General features: G+C 41.1%; 1 protein-coding gene across 2 annotated transcripts in view; it reads left to right on the top strand.

Moving 5' to 3' along the window:
• Positions 1-2,811: 2,811 nt before the first annotated feature.
• Positions 2,812-14,870, top strand: part of glis2b (GLIS family zinc finger 2b) — a 32,436-nt gene continuing 20,377 nt past the window's right edge. For both annotated transcript variants that reach the window (XM_087809179.1, XM_087809178.1), the window contains exon 1: positions 2,812-3,685. The gene's annotated coding sequence lies outside the window, so the exon portion shown is untranslated. The remainder of the gene's footprint in view (positions 3,686-14,870) is intronic.

Genomic DNA, 14,870 nt, shown 5'->3' with positions numbered 1-14,870 from the left:
GTGTAGAGTGTGTGTGTGTGTGTGTGTGTGTGTGCAGCTGATCGGGTGGCTTTCAAGGCGGGAAACAGCTGGTCGGAGTCAGACTTGCACTACCGAGAGCTTCCTGTCGCAGGAGGTTCTGGATGTAAACAAAAGAAAAGAAGGATAAAAAAAAAATCCTTCCATCCTTTCTTTCTTCACAGTAAATAATCATGTCATTAACAGAGAAGAAGCAGAAGAACAACAACACAACACACGGGGTGCTTTAAGGACACACATTTTTTTTGCTTTTGTGTAGATGTTTGCTGGGTTGTGAGTTTGAAGCCTCGCCTGGATTACTAAACATTATAATTATCACATCTCAAGGACACACCTCCTCCTCCTCGTCATGTCCTACCAACACATGTTGTTGAACTTCAACAGGAACTACTACAGCTAAAATATTCTTGATCACACAATTTTAGACCATTTAACTTTTATATTTTATCTTGGTATGATTTTTAATAAACAGCTTAAATCAGCTGCTGAGTTAACTGTATCCTCTCGTCCACAGTCATCGCCAGTAGGACGTAGTGACTGCTGCCATCTAGAGGCCGTAACATTAATAGCAACAAAAAAAACAACACAAATATTTGATAAATATCAACATACTTTATATTTTTAAATTGTTGCGTTTAAACTACTATATTTACCTTGAGTGCAAGACTTCCTGTTGTGTTATCAGTTTTATCTTGATCTTTAAAATATATACTTTATATTGTTTTGATTGTTTAAGGAGGAAGGAGGAAGGAGAGATTACACCACTCCTTACTGCCCCCTACAGTCAGCGCTATATAAATACAAATTACTTACTTAAAATATATATATATATATATTTTACTTAGTGTAACTCCCTCCCCACACTTCTATACTTGTGTACTAATGTTTATTGTTGTTTATTTATATATATTTACTTTTTTATTACTGTGCATAATTGTATTATTATTTTTTATTAAGTATTATTTTATAATGGTTATAATTGTGTTCATTATTATTCAAGTTTTCTTGTTATTATTTAAGTATGACTTAATGACTTAAGATAATGTGTATTATTGTATGGTTAATCATTGTTTTGTAAACTGTTGTGACAACTTTTATTTCCCCAATGTAGGAAGAATAAAAGGCATATCATCGTATCATTCATTTTATAAATTAAAGACGTTTATAAATCAGATTCAGATTCAGTCACAAATGTAATCTTTAATATCCAGTAAACATCTAAAACGGGAGTTACCGCCCTCTAGCGGTGACATCTAAAAGCGAGGGGGAAAATGCATCATACAACATCTGAAAAATTAAACATTTTAATTTACTTTATCTTGATTTAGGAAATTTAAACGTATGTATTTCCACAGCAACACCAGAATCGAGTGAGGCGTTTAAAGACGGTCAGATTTCAGAGTGACGTGGAATAACCATGATATACATTCGCCATAACGTTGACAAACTACTTTAAATTAATTCTAGGAATTAAAGTTTGCGGTCCAAGTCCCTGGCAGATGATGGAGCTGTGATATGAGATTCTCCGTCCGAATTGTGATAAGTGATTTTCATTCTATAGAATATATCATATATCATTTTTCAGGAGTGATATCATGAATCATGAGTCAAATATAACATGTGGTTCAATGAGGTCGTTTCAATATTTACAGCTCAAGTAAAAGGGTGAGGATGTGTATTGAATCTGGTGATACGACGCATATCATGATACAGGGGCGACGTTATGATATATAGTGATACTGTAGGAACAAGTATATATTTGTAGTATTGTCGAGTACTTGACTCGGGTATTGCAGAATTCACCGACCATGTGACTCTTGAAGAGGTCGTATCTGCTTTCATTTGTTTTGAAACTAAACTGTGTCCAAACATCAGCTTTAAAAGCTGCTGGAGTCAACTGTATCCTCTTGTCCTCAGTCATCGCCAGAATGTTGTAGGATTACATTAATCTGTCGTAACTGCTTTCATTTGTTTAGGAAACCAAAATATGTCAAAATATCAGCTTTAAAAGCTGCTGACGTCAACCGTATCCTCTCGTACTCAGTCATCGCAGGGATCTTGCAGGATTTCATTTTTCCGTCGTAACTGCTTTCATTTGTATTTGAAACCAAAGTATCAGCGTTAAAGGCTGCTGGATTTGACTGTATCCTCTCGTCCTCAGTCATCGCAGGGATCTTGCAGGATTTCATTTTTCCGTCGTAACTGCTTTCATTTGTATTTGAAACCAAAGTATCAGCGTTAAAGGCTGCTGGATTTGACTGTATCCTCTCGTCCTCAGTCATCGCAGGGATCTTGCAGGATTTCATTTTTCCGTCGTAACTGCTTTCATTTGTATTCGAAACCAAAGTATCAGCGTTAAAGGCTGCTGGATTTGACTGTATCCTCTCGTCCTCAGTCATCGCAGGGATTTCCTTGGATTGTATTACTACTATAGCTGAGGAGGACATAACGACTGCTGCCATCTAGCGGCCAGACGTTTAAATGGAACCGAAAAAAAATACAAAAGCTGTGTATATTTGCATGTTAATTGTAAAAAAAAGAGAAACTAACGTATTTATTTCACACTAGTTTAATTGAAATATGTAAAATACATTGTGCAAGCAAAAAAAAACTTGATCGAGTGCAGTTTAATTGTGAAAAAATGTATAATTGTGATCACTGTATACATTCTTTTCTTACACCTCTACAGTTGGGATGATAATAATGATAATTAAATCTTTTTTAATGTTTATTTTCTGTCATGATCACCGTTCAATAGTGGAGTTTAAAGACATGTTTTTAAGGTGTCTAAAAAAAAAGGTCGAAATGTTTTAATAGAAAGATTTAACTTTAGAATATGTTAGTGATTCATGATACTGGAGGGAGGGAGGCGGCTGTGTTTTCTTGGAGAGGCCGTGAGCGGCGCGCGGCGAGCCGGGGACAGCCCCCGGTGCAGGGGCGGAGCAGCAGGCATGCGCTGAGCTGGCAGACTCTGGGCTGGTCCTGACGGGCTGGCTGTGGGCTCCGGGGCGACTGTCTGCGAGCTTCAGACGGTCGTGGGGGAGAGACTCGCATCAACACTCAGCGACCTCCTCGAGTTCCTTGAATCGGACCAACCACAGCAGGGGGGGGTTAAAAAAAGAAAAAAAGAAGGACCACCACCACCATCCTCGACATCTGGACGCGGCAGCGGAGCGACTGTCTCTCGGGTGAGACCCCCGTCGCTAAACCCGCCCTATCATCCCTTTTTTTTCTCGTGCCATCTCTGGAGGGACCACGACCACCCGGACCCCCCTACTTGACCAGCAATCGCGATTAAGCGATGTGCTCCGAACCGAACCGGTTTCCCCTCCGAACCTTGACACTTTTTTTTAAACGGGTTTCCTCGGGAATGATCTTCTCCTGGTAAACGACTCGTATTTATTCAGACAAGCGGGTGTCACCTGCGGTTTTTTGGCGTATTTTTTGGGGAGATTTTGATCACCGATGATGGACTGGATCCCCTTAAATCACTGATAGTGTTTTTTATTTTTATTTTAATCGAAGAATTTATTTTTTCGGGTGAGCGATCACTGGACATCGACGCCCCCCTGACGCGACTTTTTTGGGCGAAGTTTGCAAAAGGGAGCACATCGGGTGAGATCTCGAGCTCATCCTCGGAGTTACCCCCCACACACACCCGTGCAAGGTACGTGTCATGTCATTCCGGCGTGTTGTGATAACGCACGAGTTCAAACGGGGCATTGACCCATTTTTCTGAGAAGCGACACCAACATCTCGCACTGTCACGTTTTCAGGTCTTCTCTTGTGACACATCCATGTGTCTCCCGCCCATCAAAACAATCGGGCTTTTCCTTGATTTTCTGGAACTCCTGTTGTGTTCTCAGTTTTATCTTGACCTTTAAAGTATATACTTTATTGAATATTGTTTTGATTGTTTAAGCGCCTTGTGACCCTGGTCTGGAAAACCGCTATATAAATAAAAATGACTTACTTACTTACTTATAAAGTACGTTTTTAAATTGACAATACAACTGCATGAAGTACCAGAAAACCTCAGATAAAGAGTTCAACATTAGTCGCAGACTGTGAGTAAACAAGGAAAAAAGTGGGAGATCTGACCTGGAGATGGCCCCCGGTTAAGAGATCAGAACTAGAGAATGACACTTCGAATATGTTCCTCTAATCTGGCTCTGGAATGTCTGGAGAAACCTCAGTCAAAAAAGTATAGCATTAGCTTAAAGTGTAACCGGCAACTACCGACGGATATAAACGACAGTTTAGTTCAAGTCTGTAGACGGAATAGATGAAGAATACAGTTTGTTTTATAATATACACAACATCTTTTACTAGTCTTAACTCGACTTTTCAGCCCCGGACACGGAATGGAAATTCACCTGAACCCGAAATATAAGGTCTTATCTGTAAATCTCTAACGTAAAAGACACAAAGTGGGACATTTTTAAAACGGCCTTATGTATCGATTTTGGTCATTTTGGGGGGTAATCGCGAGCCTTTTATAATCTGTTTTCGTGAGTCGTCATGGGTCACAAAAATGATCTAGTTTATGGGTTAAATAAACATTTTTTGCTTCGTACAGATTTGAATTCCGGGCCTATCTTTTAGAAACTTGATGCCTTCAGTAGTTTCTACCAGTTCAATTGACTGGTAAACCTTGATTCATTGCAATTCACTTTCTTGCCTATTCTTAAACAACTTGAGCCTCATGAGTGAGTCCAGCACTTGGAACTATAAATAAGGGGTTAACAAGTGAACACGGTTCTGCGGGAGTCCTTGTGACTTCTCCAGACCACAACAAGGAGCTGCTGTATTTACAGTACCAGCTTGGCCGACGGTTGCCGGGACCATTGTGGGGCATCCTGTCCCGTTGTATTGAAAAAAAGCATGTGGTCCAGGATGGCAAGGACGAGCCAGGGAGGCCTAGATTGCCATTTTCCTCCAATTAAGCAATTCTGCCGTCCCCTTAAGCCTCATTGTGTGCACGCTGGGACCGGGGTTTGGGATGGACCCTCACCCCATTGGCTGCCTCCCATGGGCCCATTGTTCTGGAGGATGCCAGGGAGACAGAACCCAGACCCTGCCAAGGCAGAACCTAACAAGCCCCAGCGCCGCAGAGGAATAAGGCCCCCGATCATTAAAAGGCATTTTGGGCACAATACGGGGTCGAGGCACACTCAGGGGGCTCGCATCGTATCTCGTGGCTCAGAGGGGGCTTTTATTGTGCGATTCCCCGTCGCAATAAGCAGATTTTGGGAACAGGTTTTACTGCATCTGGTGGACATTATTCACTTGCTCCTGGAATCAAGAGGTGCTTCCCTTTTGTTTACCCTATCGGCGAAGGGTTTCGGTTCAGCAACAGGTCATCCATACCATCCGTCTGACCGGAGCGAGGCCGTGGCCAGATGGAGGACTTCCATCAGTTGAGTACACAAGCAAAAGCTTCTCTTACGGGGGGCACTTTAGTGAGTGCAGAGCAAAAGGGCTTTTAAAGCCAGATGTCCAGCTGTACGTCCCTGTGGTGTGGCGATCACACCGACTTCTTTTTTTTTTTTCATGAGGCTCGGTACCAGAATGGCCGTCGGTACAAAAGCTACAAGTCGTATAGAGTAAATGTCACAGTGCATGATGGGTGTGGTTATTAATTCGGTCCATTGAGATTTTGCAGCCCCCCCACCCCCCTAACAACCACAACTATATGAGATCATACCTCTTTGCTTCCAAACCGTGAGGCAGTTGTTTAACGGTGGAAAAGAGCATGTGGTGACGGGGTTTTTTGTGGGAACCCACTGGTACTTCTTGGACCAGGTTCTGATTTAATGGACGAGTTGATCTGATTCCAGCATTTTTTTTAAAAGGATTTTTTTTTACTGTTACAGAACCTTGGGATTGAAATCCAATTTACTCCAGGAAGGGATAAAAGGAAATGGTAAATGTAAGTGGCATAAATCTGTGCGAAGGTGAAGCCAAAAGTGAGCGTTTGAATTAATATCTCGGCGGGGGTTCCTGTAGCTGCCGGAGATTACGGTCGAGCTGAAAGGCCACTCAGCAGCCGGGGTTGGGGGGGGGGGGATTACAGGCGGCCGCAGAATGAGGCGGCGTGCGGCGAAAAACCAGCCACTTGATGCACACTCGGAAATTTTATTGTCACGTTGAAGGATGGCGGCCCATTAGAGGGGATTCCGGGGCGACAGAGAGGTCCTTCCTGTGTCGCCACGAGGGTCCGTAGGAATTACCGACGATCGGATGAGCGCTGTTGCGTTGAGGATCTTGGGAATCGTGTATTTACGCATGTAATAATAATCCGTTTGACAGACGGTCTTAAAATAGCACAGTCAGCAAATACCTACACCGGGGGGTGAACGTTTCCCGTAAGAAACAACCGAAAACAAAACGACTCCGAGTCCCTAAAGCAACACTGCAGCTACATTAGCAACACTTTTCACATGAAGGTTTATTTAGTGACTCGAGTTGTCATGTTGTCGCCTTTTTTCCCCCCCAAAAAGCAGAGGTAATAATCCAGGGAAACCATTCATTCCATGCCTTTATTATGGTCATGTAGGGGTCGGAGCCTATCCCAGCTACATAGGGGCCACAACAGGTTGCAAGACGGTCCCAAAAAAAAACACACAACCCTTCATACAAACACACTTTTTCAAGAGTTTCGTAGCTTCTCAACCAAGCAGGAATGTCAGCGAAAGACTTCTACAGCAACTCCCAAATGAAAAGTTAGAAAAATTTCCCCCCAAAAATATACCCGCTAATGTAAGTCATGTGGTATCAAAGGTACAAGTAGCAAATGAGGTTGAAAATGAAAGAAGCGACTAGCGTGCTAGCGCCCCTAAAAGAGACGTCATTAGAAGTGACATGTTTTTTGCGCTCCGGCCAACACTCGCGGACGAAAACCGCCGAAAGAATTTGAGAAAAACCTTCAACAACAGCGTTTTTGTTTGGGTTTTTTTTACCCACTCGCTTCAAAACCTAAACTCTCCTTAATGTGAACGTTTTTATACGTGGATGTCGACACGCTTGTTCCTCCTTATTTTCTTTTTATCACTCATCACTTCCCCATGCGGTGGAACGCTCGCCTCATGTGACGCTGCTTCATCTTCCTCCGCTCAAGATAGCAACGGCGCTCGTAGACGCCGCATATTTCTCCAGTTAAACTATAACCACTAATCACTTCGCCGTTTCCTCTCCATTCCTAGCCCTCCCCGGGTGTTAAAACAGCCTTTCATACGCTTTTGAACGTCACCTGTGCGGCACGCTTTTTTTCAAAAAAGGAACATAAAGAAAACGAGCGGCGGCTGAGTTGAAAGGTCGGCGCCTCTGCTTGTAAGTCTGCATGGCGTCCAAAATAAACATGGTGGATTCAGAGGCTCGCTCTAGAAAACCTAACCCCACCCCAGCACTTCTTATTCTGTTTAATGCTCCTTTTGTTGCTCACTTCCAATCGTGGGAGAGTTTTTTTGAATATTTCCAAACCGGCGCACATTCAGGAATCGACCGCAGCCGTATCTGCCAGAGACGACGACGACAAAAAGAAAAAAAGTTTGCAAAGTCCGTCCACTTAATGTTTAACTCGTAGAGGAACATTCCGGGGCAGATGTGTAGGGTCGTGAAGTGGAGAACCAGCTGGTGCGTGTTGTTGTTATTTACTCGCCAACACCCCTTGGTTTACCCAGCGTGCAACATGGCTGTGGTATGTATGCAGGCATGTGTCTGTTTGCATGTCGGAGGAGAAAGAAAAAAGGGAGGAGTCGTGAAGCGAGGAGTCGACAGTTTTTAAAAAAAAAAGAAAGTCCACATGAAGGAGAGCCCGGAGTTGAGGCGTTCCTGAGACTAGGGATAAAGCTCTCAAGTCTGGGCCTGGGTTTGTGTCTGGGCACATCCAGTCCTGTCAGCGAACTCACCCAGATCTCCCCTCTCTTCTCTTTTAACTTTTTAACTTCCATCCCTCCCACTCTCACTTTCCGTGAGCTTCATAGAGCGGCGTTATATAAAAGGGGCTGAGACGTCCCGGGAGGGGAAAAAAAGCCTTTTGAGTGTTTACCTTCTCTGCGGCGGTGGTGCTGGTGTCGGGAGATGTTGGCGGCGCTAATTTGAATGGTACGGGTCGTGTGTTAATCTTGGGCCGCATCTCGTTTTAATGAAAGTCTCAATTTAGGTTGAGATCTGAGATTAACGCCGACAAATGACCAGCAAAAGAAACAGGAAGAGAGTCACTGTATGGACAGTATTCTAGTTGGAACAATGCAAACAAAACGTTTTGGAAAAAGTTCCAGACAATGTTCAATTCAATTCCATTCAATTTTATTTAAAGTGTGTTATCATAACAAAGTTATCTGAAGACACTATACAGTTGAAGTAAGACTATAGTTGATTAAGGAAAAACAGATCCCAGCAATTCAACAAAGAGCAAGAAGCGAAACACTGTGCGGTGAGCTATTGCGAGGAAAAACTTCCTTTTAGAAGGCAGAAACCTTGAGCAGAACCTGACTCATTGTTGACGGCCTCCTGCTTTGACCGGCTGGGAGGAAGGATGGGGGGGTAGACAGATGGATAAGGAGAGGAGTGAGGGAGGATATAGTTTAAACTGCACAGGTGATGAATGTAATGCAGAAAAAAAGGATAAACAGAGCTCGGTGTCTAAAACTCCTGCAGCATTCTCAGCCTATAGCAGCTAAGACAAACAGTTATGTTAGTTATAGCAGCTAAGATAAACAGTTAAGTTAGTTATAGGCTTTATCGAAAAGTAAGGTTTTAAGATTATTTTTAAACATAGCGAGGGTGTCTGCCCTCGGGACCGAAGCCGGTAGTTGGTTCCACAGCAGAGGGGCTTGAATACTTAAGGCCCTGGCTCCAAATCTACATTTAGAGATTTGTGGTATAACTAATAGATCAGAGGATCATAAGGTCCTAGAGGGTTGGTAAGTTTGGATCAGATCTTTAATGTATGTTGGTGCTAGACCATGTAAGGCTTTATAGGTTAGGAGAAGGATTTTAAATTGTATTCTAAATTCTACAGGAAGCCAATGTAGGGAAGACAGTACAGTGGAAATGTGTTCACGCCTCTTAGTCTTAGTCAGGACACGAGCTGCAGAGTTCTGAATGAGCTGAAGATTCTGAGACTTTTTACAACATCCTGACAGAAGAGAGTTACAATAGTCCAGCCTGGAGGTTACAAAAGCATGGATGAGCTTCTCAGCAGCATCTAAAGGAAGAAGTGCCTGATTTTTGAAATGTTACGAAGGTCAATCTAGACACCCAGATTCTTTACAGTGGTGCTAGTAGCAGGAGCAAGTCCATTATGTAAAGCTAGATCGTTAGTTAATCATTGTCTGAGATGTTGCGGACCAACTAGTAAAACCTCAGTTTTTTCCGAGTTCAGTAGGAGGAAGTTTTTGGTCATCCAGGACTTGATATCTGTAATGCAGGACTGTAGTTGTGTAGCCGATTTCTTTCATCTGGCTTCCTTCAAGTAGAGTTGGGTGTCATCAGCATAACAGTGAACGTTTATAGAGTGTCTTCTGATCAAGTCCCCTAGTGGGAGCATATAGATTGTGAATAGGATTGGACCAAGAACAGAACCTTGTGGGACACCATAGCTGACCTTAGTGTCTGTCGATGAGAGGTGGTTGACATGTACATAGTGCGTTCTATCCGACAGGTAAGATTTAAACCAGTTAAGAGCAGTTCCACGTTCCACAGAAACTAGTTTGTCAGCGTACATCGGGATCGCACACACCTGAACTAGTAAATTGACGATTTCTAAATGTTATTTACAGGTTAGGCTTGCGTGGTATCGTTGGGGAAAAAAAGGTTGACTAGAAAAGACGCTCACATGGATGGTAGGATCAGCAACACTTACATTTGCAACGCCAAAAAAGGTGGATTAAGACGGTTATGGGGAAAAGTTCTAGTCACTGTTGAAGCAAAGTTTCCAAAAATACCCATCTTGGAATAAGTCTAGAAACTAGAACTGAACCTCAAACACAGTTAAGTATCTTCATTGTCGCTACCAAACAATTGCTAGTTCCTCGACAAGGAGTCTGGTGAGGAAACAAAATGTATTTGAGGTATCCCTTGTGTTGTCTCCGGGTCAAGGTGAACGACCTTCCCTGGCTCCCTTTGCAGTGGTGGAGGTCGTTCACCTTGACCCGGAGACAACCCAAAGGGATACCACGATGCCATCGGGTCACCTTGACCCAGAGACAACACAAGGGATACAACGATGCCATCGGGTCACCTTGACCCAGAGACAACACAAGGGATACACAAGGGATGGTTATGGGGCCCTCCTTGGTGCAGGCCCAGGATACTTTAGAGGGATTAGTTCTTCTGGTTCCTTAAAAGATCTGGTGGAGATATGCAGGACAAACTTCCGCCCTCGCCATGAGTTTCGCTCGACCTGTCCGTCACTAAGAGCTCGACTGCTTTACTAAATCGATTCTAAATGTCGAGTTCGATTCAGGGGCCGGACGAGTGCGCGAAGGGCATCGGATCCATCGATGGCTTCGAGTGATAATAATCAAAGCGTCTCTTCTTGTCTCACATCTCTAACCCAAGGTCTGCCACATTCACCAACAGTTCCCACGTTTGTACAGCAGAATGTGAGCATGGTCGCTATGCCACTCGCCCTCCATCTGTCCATTTGCATCTGTCTCTCTTTTTTTTTTCTCCTCTTTTCTCCTCGGATGTAGGCGGCAGAAGATGAAAGCTTTTTTTTTTTTGGGGTGGAGCCAGAGACAAGAGGAATATGGAGGGTAGAAGCAGAGGGTAGAAGCAGGATTGACTCTGAGGGGCACATGAAGGCGACCTCGCCGCCGTTAGGTTTAGCCGTTAGCTCACATGGAGGCACACCCGGCTTTAAAGAAGCAGGACACACATGCAGGCGCATCACGTCACCCCCGTCGGCTAATTACGTTCTGCTGTTTTGTATTTTCCCTCCTTCCTGTTTTCCTTCTTACGCACATATAAGACCTGGATTCACGCAAACCTACCGCACACTCGCACATCTGGCTTTTGTGTGGTCTTTGTCTATTAGCGCTCGCCCCGTGGAGGGCGACTGTTGCACAGGTGTAAGGCAGCTGGCCCCCCGGGACTGGGAGGGGTCTTCTAGAGATCTTAAGATTAAGAGATATAAGATTACAGTTTTGTTTTTTAGTTTTAAATTCAATAAAACTCAGAAAATATGTATATGTTTGAATCTTGTTTATTTATATTCATGTGTCATTTTGGACTATTTGTTTTTGAAACCATAACTTAACTGTTGCCTTTTGTAGTTATTAGGTATTTTAATTTTTTATTGTGTTTGTATTTCTACATACTAAATAAGATAAATTCTAAAAATATGTTAAAAAAAACTAAAATATACTGTATATAGATATAGATCACAGTTTATTTGTCATTTTGAACAATTTGTATTTGGACCATAACTTAACTGTTGCCTTTTGTAGTAATTATCTATTTTATTTTTTTTTTAATTTTTATTTCTACATACTAAATAAGATATATTCTAAAAATATGTTAAAAAAAAATAAAATATATGTATATTGATCAGTTTGTCATTTTGAACAATTGGATTTTGGACCATAACTTAACTGTTGCCTTAAGAAGTAGTTTGTGCAAAATTAGCTATTTTGTTTGTATTTCTACATACCATAATAAGATATTGTCTAAAAACATGTTAAAATAATAAAAACAAATATATATATAGAACACAGCTTATGTGTGATTTTGGACTATTTATTTCTGGACCATAATTTAACTGTGACCTTTTGTAGTAGTTTGTGCAAAACTAGCTATTTTATTTGTATTTCTACATACCATAAAAAGTTAAATTCTTATCTTATGTTTTATTCTGACTGAAAGTAATTACGTTTTTTTTAATGGTTATAAGAACCTTTTTATGAAATTTTCCTTTTCTAATCATACAAAATATTGTTTTTGGGGAAAGTTCATTGCGTCATATTTAACTTTCCTTAAGATAATTATGAATATTTCTTAATTAGAAAAAAAAATCTGCAAAATAATATTAAATATGTCGTTGTCTTTTAACCAATAATTACTTAAAAATCGTATTTATTTATGTTTTTTTAAATGAAAAAAAGTCTTCAGATATAAACCTTTAAGATATTTTGACCACAATTCCTAGCATCAAGCGGGCTTTTATTTAAAAGCCTCGTAGCGACGAAGAACCAAAAATCCCAGATAAGCCCAGAAGACGTGAGCGACACCTTTACGGAAGTACCGACAGCACCCACCCACCGCGGCCCCTGAACCCCCTGCAGGCCCGGCTGCATAAAGGCAGTCGTGGCTCTCGTATTACGGCGTCTATTCAACCCAAAAAGACTTCCCAGAGCGACAGAAGGGAGTTCACGTCGGGCTCTCCAGTGAGTTTCAGGCGAAAAAATGAATGTGACTCGGGTCGGCGTGTAAAAAAAAGGGGGTTTGCTTCTCATGCATGTGGTGCCATAATATTCCCGTCCAGGAAATGACTGTGAGACAGGAGCACCCCTCCCTAAGCTGGAGCGCTACCACAGCGTCCTGAACTTGACTGAACCTCACAACACACACACAACCGGCTCGCTGTGTGTGTGTGTTTGTGTGTGTTTGTGTGTGGATCCTGTGTCTGTTTTTGTGGGCACGGTTTTGGCCTCCGTACCTCCGACTCCATGACGTTGTGCATCGGGGGTGAGGGGAATATAGAGGGGGCGGCAGGGGGGCGGGGGGGGGGGGGGGGGGGTGTAAAACCACAACGAGCGCTGACATACGTCCAAGTATTACTGCTTATTGTCCCACACTTTCCATGCGCTTGTCCCTCACTTTTTTTCCCCTGAGAACAGGCGTTTATTCCAGAATAAAATGACGTTAAAAGAAGAAAAAAATAGTTTTCGTGGTGCTCCAGGTTTCAAATGTTATCATTGGGTTTAGGCCAAATCCCACCAAATAACTTACTTTTGAACTAAAACACAATTTAACATGACTTTCACTGGATTTAAAAAGAGGAATTGCGTTGGTTTTTGAGCCAATTTTTCTTAAATATTCATGTCTAATCTTAGCGTTAACACATTTTTAAATAAATCATTCAATACCTAGACAAGGTGCGGCCTGGAGGTCTTATGTGGCCCTTTTGGCATGAGCTCAAAACAATATTATAAAACTGACTATTTAAAATTTTGTCCAATGTTTACACTATATATAACATGTTGAAGATCTCTTTTAAATACTTTTTTTCCTCCTATTTTCTTCCTTTAATTTGAACATTTTATAGGTATTGGTTTTACATTTTTTAAGTGCTTTAATATCATAATTCTTAAATAACATACCGGGTTTTTATACTGTATATATATTTATTTTTACATTTCATTTTAACTATAAAAATGTCTGAAATATGTTGTTTTTTCTTTAAATAAAATGAAATTATTTACAATCAAATTGACTTAGATACCTAAACCTTAGAATGTCATTTTAATAATTTTCTAAAAGTTTTTTCCATCATAATTAAATTACTTTTTATATTAAATATAGTTTATATTCATATTGAATCAGTCTCTTCCTTCTTTTGTCTCGTCGGCCCAGTATAACAGTCACAGAATATAATGTGGCCCCTGAGAAAATGTCATCGTGATTTAGGTAGAAAAAGTGGCTTTTATTATATAATTCACATCCGTATGTCGTGAATAAAGCAGAAGAAAATACACAAAAGGGATACAATCGTGAAAAAGTGTGTCTTTGCTTTTTGAGATACGAACAAGCAGAAACAAAACTTTACTTCAGTACCTAATTTATAAATAAAAAGTTAAAAAAGGGATGTTTATTAACAAAATAGAGGAGAATATTGAGCTGATTAGATAAATAAAGTGAATAAAATACAGGTAATCACACAAACCTTCAGGTGTGTGTCTGTGTGTGTCTGTGTGAGTCTGTGTGTGTCTGTGTGAGTCTCTCACAGACTTGTGCAGGTGTCTGCTCGTCACATTCCTCGTCTGACCTCCTGCTTGTTTTAAGAGAAAGTCTGTTCGCTCGCTTGGTAGCAAAAAAAAAAAAAAAACTTTGGAGGAAGAAGTTTAGTAACTGTTTAAACACACACGGCCACTGAGTACAATGTTTTTACTTTTTTGTAAAAAGTTTTGTAAAAATCTGGCTTTTTTTTAATAACTTTCTATTGCAAAAAACACACAAAAAAAGTTTTTTCATGACTTTCGGATCAGAAAATATTGAACTGAAATGTGATGGAGCTCAAATTTTGTTGAAAGTTACAATTTTCTAACAATATATTGTTCTTTAATCTAGTACGGATATTCATATTAACAGTATTTTAAAGTGTATTCTTAAGTAGCCGCGGCTCATCATTAAAAGTATGTTTTGACATGAATCTGGCGACACAACATGTTTCAGAGTCAACGATACGATATATAGTGATACTGTAGTAACAAGGATATATTCGTAGTATTGTTGAGTACTTGACTCTTGTGGTGCATTATTTACAGACCACATGACTCTTTGACGAAGTCGTAACTGCTTTCATTTGTTTTGACACCAATATATGTCCAGACATCAGCTTTAAAAATCTGCTGGAGTCCACTGTATCCTCTCGTCCTCAGTCTCTCAATAAAGTTTATCCAACTATCTATAGACGGGATCTTTTGGGGATTTAATTGTTCCTTTAACGGCGGAGGATGTAATGACTGCTAAAATAGCATAACAGGGATAAAAAGCGAGCTTTGAAATGGTTACAACGAAAAGGTTTATCTGGATTATTCGATTGTATGCCGACGATGGTGTTCTCTATGTGTGTGACCTAGTATTAAGTTGTGTGAGTTTGTGTTTTAGCATTATTCACTTTAAAA

Source organism: Callionymus lyra, chromosome 15 (genome assembly GCF_982586985.1).
Source record: "Callionymus lyra chromosome 15, fCalLyr1.hap1.1, whole genome shotgun sequence".
NCBI classification, from domain to species: domain Eukaryota; kingdom Metazoa; phylum Chordata; class Actinopteri; order Syngnathiformes; family Callionymidae; genus Callionymus; species Callionymus lyra.
The sequence above is the reverse complement of the archived record's forward strand: the minus strand, read 5'-3'. Positions and strand labels throughout refer to the sequence as shown.